The 10,583-nt window shown below is 41.3% G+C and overlaps 1 pseudogene; it reads right to left on the minus strand.

Annotated features, from left to right (window-relative positions):
• Positions 1 to 2,680: 2,680 nt before the first annotated feature.
• On the minus strand, positions 2,681 to 3,388 carry LOC132015154 (small ribosomal subunit protein uS8-like; annotated as a pseudogene).
• Between the last annotated feature and the right edge of the window lie 7,195 nt (positions 3,389 to 10,583).

A 10,583-nucleotide genomic window follows, 5' to 3' on the forward strand; every position in this document is an offset into this window, starting at 1 on the left:
TGCCTGTTGCCATTTAACAGTAGAATGATGGTTATCCAGCTGCAAATCTGTCTGGTTTTGGAACTCATCTTCTGAATTTTCCATTCTTGAATCATTTTGATGATTTTGTTTTCCTAGGAATCATCGTTTCTTCTAGGTTATCAAATTGATTTGTATAAAGTGCCTTGCAGTTTAGTGATTCTTTTATATTATGCATTTGCTTTTATATCTCTGTTCCCAATCCTTATCTGTTTTGCAACTCTCTTTCTCTCCCTCTCTCTCTGTTCCCTCCTCCCTGAAACCCTCCTCTCCCCATCCCCCTTCCCTCTCTCCCCACCCCCTCCCACACCCGATATTCCCCCTCTCTTATCCTAAATAGGGCATGTGAAGTTTTTTTTTATTATTTCATTAGTCTTTCATAGAAATAACTTTGAGTTTATTTGCCCCTCATATTTTTATTAGTTTAAAAATTTATCTTTATTATAATTACTTCCTTTCTTTTGATTTATTGAGCTGCCCTTTTCTCATAGGTTTCAATGAGTACAGTTTCTTTTATTCAAAAAAAATGTTTGAAATTGAAGACATTTGGCACTAAAGTCTCCTTAGAGTATAACTTCTGGTGTCTTCTGTAAGTTTTGGTATGAAATAGTCTCCTTTCCATTGCTTTCAAGATTTTCTTCAGTCGTCTTATGATTTCTTCTTTGACTGAAGACTGTATTTCTTAACTTGTATGTAGTTTCAATTTTTTGTTACCAGGTTATCTAATTCTGATTCTACTGGATTGTGATCAAAGAACTGTTCTTTAAATCTTTAATTTGGAAGGCTTGTATAGGTTTCCTTTGTTGCCTAGTATGCAATTAATCTTTACAAATATGGCTTTTCTTAGGTGTAAGAAAGAAATGCTTTCTGAGGGAAATAAGGATGTCTATTTTCTGTGTGTCCTTGTTTTTCCCTCCTTCTAGTAGATACTCCCATTTGAAAAGCTAAAATTTTACCTTGTTATTGCATTTTTAGAGTCTTTAGGTATTATGATGTTAGATGTATACCTGCTTATACCTTTTACATCTTCTTTCCAAACTCTGCCTTTTAAAATGTCCCTCTTCATCTTAGTACCTATAACTTTAGACCCAACTTGTCTGCGATGAATTTTGCCATTCCGGCTTTCTCTTTTGCATGGTATCTCCTCACCTGGTACATTCTCAATCCTTTTTGCCATTTTAAGTATGTTTCTTGAACAGCGTGGATCTGTAACCCCCCGATAGGAACTTTGATTTAATAGAAGAAGTCAGTAATGTAATGATAAACAGTCATGATTTTATTCCTCCCATCTTATTTTGTTTGTTTTTATTTTCCCCATTTTTGATGTTTTTAATCAAGTTCATTCTTTTTCTACTTGATAAATATAGAAGTTCTTTGCATTTTTTGATGAAAGCTTAATTGAAATATAATTCACAGGACATAACACTCACCATCTAATGTGGACAATTTAATGGCTTTCAGTATAGTTAACTATACTATACTGAACTACTTGCACATTTTCATCATCCCCAAAAGAAAACTTTAGCCATCACCACTAGTCTTAGGCAACCGCTAATCTACTTTCGGTCTCTGTAGATTTAGCTATTCTGGAAATTCCAGATAAATCAAATTATGCAATATGTGGTCTTCTGCGGCTGACTTCTCTCAATCAGCAGAATGTTTTCAAGGCTCCTCTGTGTCGTTGCACGTATCAAAATTCTATTCCTTTTCAAGGCTGAATAATATTCCACTGGCTGGCTGGATCACATTTTATTTATCTGTTCATCAGTTGATGAACATCTGGGTTGTTCTCACCTTTTTGCTATGACAAATAAACCCTAAACCTTCATGCACAAGTTTTTGTGTGGGCATAGTTTTTTTTCTTGGCTCTATACACAGGAGTGATATTGGTGTGTCATATGGCAACTCTGTGTTCAGCATTTTGAGGAGCTACTAAACCGTTTCTAATGTGGCTGCTCCATTTTCCAAGCCCACCAGCAATTTACAGGTTCCAGCTCTTCACATCCTGCCAACACCTGCTTTTGGGTTTTTTGACAGTAGCCATCCACGTGGGTGGGAGGTGGTATCTCACCATGGTTTTGATTTGCATTTCCCAAATGATTAGTGATGTTGAGCATATTCTCCCGTGCTTATTGTCCCATATATTTTATATATACCTTATGTGTATTTTTAAATATATATTATATATTTTATATTTATATTTAAATACATATTTAAGAATGTAAATATATATTTACATAAATATGTTTATATAAATATATGATAATGTAAAATATATTCATATATACATTTATATATTAATGTATACATTTGAATATTGGAGAAATGTGTTTTCAAGTTCTTTGCTCATTTCTTAATTGGGTTGTCTTTTTATTTGAGTTGTAAGAATTCTTCACACAGTCTGAATGCATGTTCCTCATATATGACCTGCAAATATTTTCTCCCATTTAGTGGCTTGTCTTTTGACTTTGTCAATGGGGTACTTGGAAGCACAAAACTGGGACATTTTGGTTGAGTCCCATTTATTTGTTTATTATTATTTTTTAAGTTGCTTGTACTTTGGTGTTATGGCTGAGGAGCCTTTGTTAGATTCAAGACCACTAACATTTACCTTTGTGTTTTCTTCTGAAAACTTTATCATTTTATTTTATTTTTATTTTTATTTTTTAAAAGATTTTATTTATTTATTTGAGAAAGAGACAATGAGAGAGAGCATGAGCGAGGAGAAGGTCAGAGGGAGAAGCAGACTCCCTGTGGAGCTGGGAGCCTGATGCAGGACTCGATCCGGGAACTCCGGGATCATGACCTGAGCAGAAGGCAGCCGTCCAACCAACTGAGCTACCCAGGCATCCCAAACTTTATCATTTTAATGCTAACATTTATGTTTTTGATGCATTTTGGGTTATTTTCTCTGTATGGTGTGAGGCAGGGCTCCTGTTTCATTATTTGCATGTGGCTGCTTGGGAGTAAAATACTGTTCTTAACCCCATTGAATTGTTTGGCACCCTTGTCAAACATCAGTTGACTGTAATTTATTTTCCTTTTCTTTTTTTCCCATTGAGGAATTTCACGTGCCATGTATATTATATTTCTAGGAAAAAGAAATCCCAGGATTTTCCCTCCTGCCTGGATTCTTCCTTCTTCGTGGTGCATGCTGCCAGAAGAATTTTTCCATGCAGTGAAACCAAACTGAGGGGATGGAAATATTCTGCCACTTTTCTAGATCTCTCAGTTATAAAAGTCTAGGGCTGGTCATGCCACACTTGCTTAACTTGCCCGTGAGGATCACAGCATTTTTCCCAGCTCTGTGGTCATCAATAATTTCAAATTTGCCAATGTACTCAAGCTTCATCATCACAGTGAGGAAACGGGACGATGACTTTGGTGCAGGGCCTCCTAAGAACCTGGCCTTCACCTCTCCCTTTCAGCAGTGTTAATGTTCTTGAGGGCATCTGTGGGATATTTGTTCACACTGTTACTGTGGCAGAGAAAGATGGCAGAAAAAGCTTTTTCCCCTTTTATTAATATTTGGTCTTGTTCTCCTTCCCTTTCTCATAACCGAATGCATATTTCCCCTCCGTCATTTGAAAACAGCATACTGTTCTCCAGCTGTTTTCCCCAGAACGAGACCTTGTGTATCAAGAATCCTTATTTCAGTTATTATACACAATCTTAAAGATTTATGACTGTCCTCTTATTTTACACATGCATACACACGAAGCACTAAATATGGACTTTATCTGAATGGCTAAATGTTGGCCAATACAGAAGCCAGTTGTAGTGGGAACTTCTAGGATAAAGATATAGTCTGAAGTTTTTGTTCTTTAAAAAAAGCCTTCATGGGGCACCTGGGTGGCTCAGTGGGCTAAAGCCTCTTGCCTTCATCCCAGGTCATGATCGCAGGGTCTTGGGATCAAGCCCCGCATCAGGTTCTCTGTTCAGTGGGGAGCCTGCTTCCCCCTCTCTCTGCCTGCCTCTCTGCCTACTTGTGATCTCTGTCTTTCAAATAAATAAAATCTTTAAAAAAAAAAAAAAAGGCCTTCATATTTTATTAAAAATTTTAGGTGTCCGAATTCAAAAGGTTAACAATATAGTACAATAATAATAATAATAATAATATATCATCTAATAATAATATGATAATAATAATTTCTCCTGCATAATCACTGCTGCACACTAGTATAATGAGATGTTTCTTTTCTTTTTTTCTTTTTTAAAGATTTTATTTATTTGACAGACAGAGATCACAAGTAGGCAGAGAGGCAGGCAGAGAGAGAAGGAGGGAAGTGGGCTCCCCACTGAGCAAAGAGCCCGATGTGGGGCTCGATCCCAAGAGCCTGAGATAACCCGAGCCAAAGGCAGAAGCTTAACCCACTGAGCCACCCAGGCGCCCCAAGATGTTTATTTTCATTTGGGATTATGGAGGGGCAAGGTGTTTTTGGCTCTCCTGCTGAAGTAGGGACTCCTGTCAGTATTGTCTCCACCTTTTTCCCTAATAGTAGCTCTGGAAGATGGAGACGTCCCTCCATCTCCCAGACATGAGGGTTTGACCAGGACATGAGATGGTATAAGCTCATTGACATAGTCTCATGAACTAAGCCCTGGTTTATTGGTCATAGTCATTCTCCAAGTATTTTCAGGAGTAAACTTCAGGTGTGCCCTTACTCTAATTTTTCTTTCTGAGATTTCTGACTGCAATCGCTACTTCCTGCAGTCACTCGAGGAGAAACGAGACATGTGGCAGTGCAACAGTGTGTTTTTCTTTCAAGATGACAGAATCACTCTTGATTTATGCACGCATCTCGGAGTTTCATATACGAACATGGATTTTGGTGTCTACCCTGAGGAGATGTACAGTGTGAAGTACACTTGTATTCTCATGACACATCACCTGGGTTACCCAGAAATTTCTGGGCCTCGCAGAAAGGCAGAAACCCAGGTGAATTCCTCATTGTTCCAGCAGGCTGTCAGCCCTCAAAGGTCTTCTGGATGTGTTTGTGTATCACAGTGTCTGCTGTGTAAGATACAGAAAGAGCACAGTAGTTCAGGGGGAAAATATTTAGGAACACATTTTCCAGGAGGAACCAGGATTCAGTTTGGGTGACTCTTGACCATTTTTCATTTTCTGACGACTGAAAGTGGTAGTTAGTCTACAGTCATGGTTTTAACATGCATTTCGAATGTAATGTTAGTTTCCATCAACATAAAACTATAAGAACTGTCTTCCTAAAGGGCATTCTTGTAAGGCCCGTTATTTTCAAGCTTGATTAATGAAAACAAAATTTTTCTGTAATACTTTCTTCCTACTCTGTATTAGTTTTCAGGGCTGGATTGAAAGTGATTTATTGTGGATAAGGTTATACCTTCTCGTGGAATTTTTTTCTGTTCCTGGGTTTTTAAAGGTGGCAGAGTTGACTTTCTGATTTTAATTCATCTTCACTAGATGAAGAATTCACAAATAGGACTTTTTCTTGAAATAATCATAGCCTGGGGGCACTTGGGTGGCTCAGTGGGTTAAGCCTCTGTCTTTGGCTCAGGTCATGATCTCAGGGTCCTGGGATCGAGTCCCACATCGGGCTCCCCTTTTTGCCTCCCCCTCTGCTTATGCTTTCTCTAATAAGTCAATAAATAAATAACCTAAAAAAAAAAAGAAGTTGTATTTGACTGGAGCTTCATGTGGAGTGACAGATCAACAGAAAGACAAAGGGATATGAGACAGTCAGGAAGCAATGAAGGAAAATACAGAGGCGCACAGTACAGACAGATGTTCCTCGGCTTATGATGGCCTCGGCTCCTAATAAACCCATTGTTCAGCTGGAAAGCTCTTTAGTTGAAAATGCATGGAAAACACCTAAGCGACTGAACATCAGAGCTTAGCCCCGCCAACCTTAAATGTCTTGAGAACACTTACAGTATTGCACAGTTGGGCAAAATCCTCTAACACAAAGCCTATTTCACAATAAAGTATCTGGTATCTCATGTAATTTACTGAACACTGCACTGAAAGACAGAACAGGATGGTTCAAGTGTATTGGTTGCTGACCCTCGTGATCACATGGTTTGCCTGGGGGCTGTGCTCGCTGCCCCTGCCCAGCATTACAAAAGAGGACCCTACTGTAGATCGCCAGCCCTGGAAAAGATCCAAACTAAATGCATATCACTTCTGCACTATTATAAAAAGTCAAAAAACCATAAACTGAACCAATGTGAAGTCAGGGATCTTCTGTAGCAGGTGTGTTAGGGAAGGTCAAGTGCTCCTGTCTGGCCAGGAACCATAGTGATATGAGGGAAAGTTCCACAGTAGAAAGTTCTACAGCGGAGAACCACTAGGACTCCAGCACCAAGGGTCACAGGTTGTGCCAGGAAGACTGGATGCTCCTCTGTGGGCGATGAGAAGCCACGAGCGATTCAGGAAGGCCGCAGAGCTCTGGGCAGGTGGGATAGCCGAGGGCTGCAATGAAGAGGGACAGGTGGAGCTGGGAGACCAGGTGGGGAGAGCCCGCTACCCTTGAACAAAAGGCGACAAAGGTCTGGACTGGGATGACGGAGATGGTGGAAGGTAATAGGATATTCATGAAACAGAACTGGAAAGCCATGGAAATGAAATAAGAGAGGGAGGGAAAACAGAACATGACTTTAATTGCCATCATATAAAACGTGTTGAATTAAAATGAATTGGTATTTCTAGACCGATGATGACATCACAATAATGGAAGGAAACCAATTTTGATTTTGAACCTGGTTAAGGAGAAAGTATAGACAAGAGAAAAGCAGAGGCTCTGGAGTCACACAAGTGTCACCATTGAGATTCGTCCCCACTCTTCATTCCCTTCCCTGTAAACCCAGGCGGGGACACCTGCCTCACAGTACTGGTAACAAACAGGGAAGCGCACACGTTCCCGGGTCAGACAGGACAGCCAGGGATCAGCGGCTCATGAGGAGGTGACAGGTGGTCACTAAACTGAGCTCAGGCGCATGCACAGCAGTTTACGTCGCCTTCAGATGGCTCCTCCTGTGACCTCTTGAAGAAGGCGGCAGTGGTGAGGAACAAACTCCAGGAGCTTATTAGCATACATGATCTTCAGGCCGTCCAGATGAGACTCAACGATCTGCTCTATAATCACCTAGCAGAAGGAAGACCGTTTTATTTTTATTTATTTATTTGTTTGTTTGTTTGTTTTTAGTATATGTGCTGCCGAAGCGAGCACTGTTTGTTTTTAAAGCACCTAAAAGAGAAGTATGAACTATACACTACAGAGAAAAGAATCGAGTAAACCTTAAAAATGCACTTCGTCCTTCCTCCTCCCCACTCAGCATGCTTTCTAAACAGGAGGTAAGTAACAGCGGCACGGAAATCTAGGTCCCGGGATTTGGGAATACTGCTCCAACCCTGGGGGACACAGAGGCTGAGGGACAGAGACTGGCCTGAAGCTAAAACATCACACACACTCATCTGCTTCCCTTCTGAGCTTAAAAGCGAAATACTGTATCTGCAGACAACAGCTCTGTACCATCTTCACCCTGGCCTTGTCCTCTACCGTCTCCAGAACAGGGAAAGGGCTGAGATGGAAAGCGATGGAAGAAAACACATCTTATTTTGCTTTAGTATTTTATTTTTTGTGGTGAGGCTGAGTTGCAGGAGGTGAATGACAAGCATACAAACTTAAAATACAAACGTGGCCACAGTTCATTTAATGACACGGAAACGTAAAGCACTTCCCTAATTTAGCATATTAGATTCAGTTCAATGAAAAGGGCATAAATTAAATAACTTAACTATTTTCATTTAGTGACAAAGAATAATGTGATCTTTTTCACCCCACAGAGAGAGCTATGAACTATATAATAGGATACATACAAAGAACTGACAGATCATTTAATTTTTAGTAGTCCTAATGAAGCTGAGAAGATTACTGAAATTAATCCTTCATTTTCACTTCTATCACTGGGATACTGTACCGTTTTAAAACTGGAAGCCTTTCATCCTGAAATAATGGTGGGTAGCTTTATACTTACCGGACAGAAGAACACTCGCACTGGCAGGTGACCAGAAGAAAGCCCTCAAATGCTGAGACTGGTTTCATGACTTCTGTCAGCCTGAACTAGATGAAACCAACGCTCTCTAAGTGGGAAGCTGCTGATTGCTGGCGGCCTCACATGGTGTAGCCCGTACTCCGGCTGCTCAGAGGCAGGATACACTGACTCCCTGTATTTAAGTGTATCCTCATAGGTCAAGAACACTGGGTAACCAAGTTCCGGACTTAAGGTACTACCCCGCTAACTCGCCCTTAAAATCCCTTTATCTTTGAATATTCCCTCCCTCCCACCTTCCTAGCCTGGCAAACTCCCCCATGGTCTTCAAGACTTAGGCCACATCAATTCTGCAAAGACGCCTCCCCTCACGCACTTTCCCTGCGCACAGATGAAGAGATCCAGAGCTGAAAGAGTTAAATTGTGTGGAGCTTCTGCTAACTTGCTTTTCTGTAACTGCTCTGCTGCTTTGTGGGTCGAACCTTGAGTAGGAGCATGGCCTTCCCTTTGTGTTCCCCTCCATTCCCCCAAGGCCCCACATCCTGAGTATGTTCCCTGCTTAAGAGATGTCCTTGAATTATGCTTGTGGTTAACAAAGAAGAGAACTATTTTATCCTAGTTTCACAGCCTCCCAGCTACATCCGGATGATAAGATATGGCTAACTGAAAAATGTAAACTGTGCAGAACATACCAGGAACTGTAACTATGAGGTCACTGTGATTATGGCTTTATGACAAGCCTTTGTCTAAAAAAATGCATAAAAACCCCATACTCCCTTGAATCGGGGCTCTCAGCCTCTGGCTGATCTTTGGGTATGTTGCAGAGCCCCAGCATGCAGGACCAATAAAGCCCGTGCTGTTGTAGAAAGAGCTGCCTTGGTGTCGTTCCTCTGCGCCTCCCTAGGTTGAGGTCTTCTCGACCCTAACACAGAGCTGTCTTCCAGCTCCTCCAGTGGGCACGGGCGCCTTGGTGGGGTCACGCTTTTCGGCAACTCCATTAACGTATAACTTATGGAAATGGAAACTGACCTAAAAATGTTCTGATCCGTACCTTCTTCCTAGGCAAGTCCCTCACCCCTACTAAATTAAGATGATCCCTGCGCTATGAGATCACTGGAAAAGACCAGAGCGCATACCTGATTCCTGCCATGCTGATGGGCACCAAGCGGGACCAATCTTTTCTTACAACCAGAAGAGCAGGAACTAAGAGCATCTTCAAGGAAGAGCCCTGAGCTCTCTCGCACCCAGTCAAGAATAGAAGCCAGAGTAGATGCTCTGTGTTTGCGGAATGAGGTGCATGGGAGCACAAACCTCATCCATGTACGGTTTCACCAGTACTTGACCAACTAACGCCTCTGCATCCCGTGTCTTGTCAATTGTAGCGTAGGTCCGGAGGCAGTGCCGTATGATATCCACATTGGAAGTCTGAAGCCTTCTAGCAGCAGGCCTCCCAGGGACTGCTGCAGCATGGCCGTAATGCCGGCTATACGCTGCAAGAACAGAGAGACCAGGAAAGAAGGTCCAGGCACAACAGTTTCTAAAAACTCAAATATATGTGTATAATTTATATACACATGTGTTATATATATAAAGCGAGCCTCTAATTCTACCAGAATATATGTAAGATTAAAATCCCAACATTTCCTAGAGAATAACAATGAATCCCTTCTCCCCATGATTGCTTTCTTTCTTTCTTTTTTTAAAGATTTTTATTTATTTATTTGTCGAGAGAGAGCAAAAGCACACAAGGAGGCACAGGCAGAAAGAGAAGCAGGCTTCCTGCCAAGCAAGGAGCCCAAGGTGGGACTCGATCCCAGGACCCTGGGATCATGACCTAAGCCAGAGGCAGTGACTTAACTGACTGAGCCACTGAGGCGTCCCCTCCCTATGATTTCTTTGAAAGTAAGTCGGCTTCATCAAAGTGAAGTTTAGACAATTACTGAATGACAAAAAGTTATTTGCCTCTTAAGCTACGGAGTTAGTTGGACAAGCGTGCATTTAGGTCAAGGGCTTTGGATAAATGAACTCTGACTACATCATATGATGTGTCAAGTTACATGAAATTCAGAATTCATTTTACTCGCATAATTAGGAGACTACGCTCGTGTCTTCACACAAAATCTATCTAGTGTGACACAACGGAAGCAGGGTCCCAAGCAGCAGACACTGAAAGAAAAACTTCAAAGCTAGCCTCAAAATCCTGTAGAGTAGCAATTATCAGAGGGCGATGCTAGGTCAAACCAAAATCATCCCAGAAATTCGCAAACAGCAAATTGAAAATTGAAACCAACACTTACTGGTCTTACTTTGTCCAGAAGAGGCATGCCTTTGCTCTGAACAGCATGAAACTATAAGTGGTTAAATTCTGTGGCAATTCTCTCCAAAATCTGTCCAGTCCAGAGAGGGCTAGTAGAGACAATTAGAGAAGTGTAATTCTCAAATTTAATTTCTGAGCGACCACATCACCTGGTCAGCAATGCCGACTTTGGCGCCCTCTGTGCTCTTTCTTCACAGTGTGTTCCCAGCCACAACCC

The sequence above is a fragment of the Mustela nigripes genome, chromosome 4, assembly GCF_022355385.1.
Source record: "Mustela nigripes isolate SB6536 chromosome 4, MUSNIG.SB6536, whole genome shotgun sequence".
Lineage (NCBI taxonomy): Eukaryota > Metazoa > Chordata > Mammalia > Carnivora > Mustelidae > Mustela > Mustela nigripes.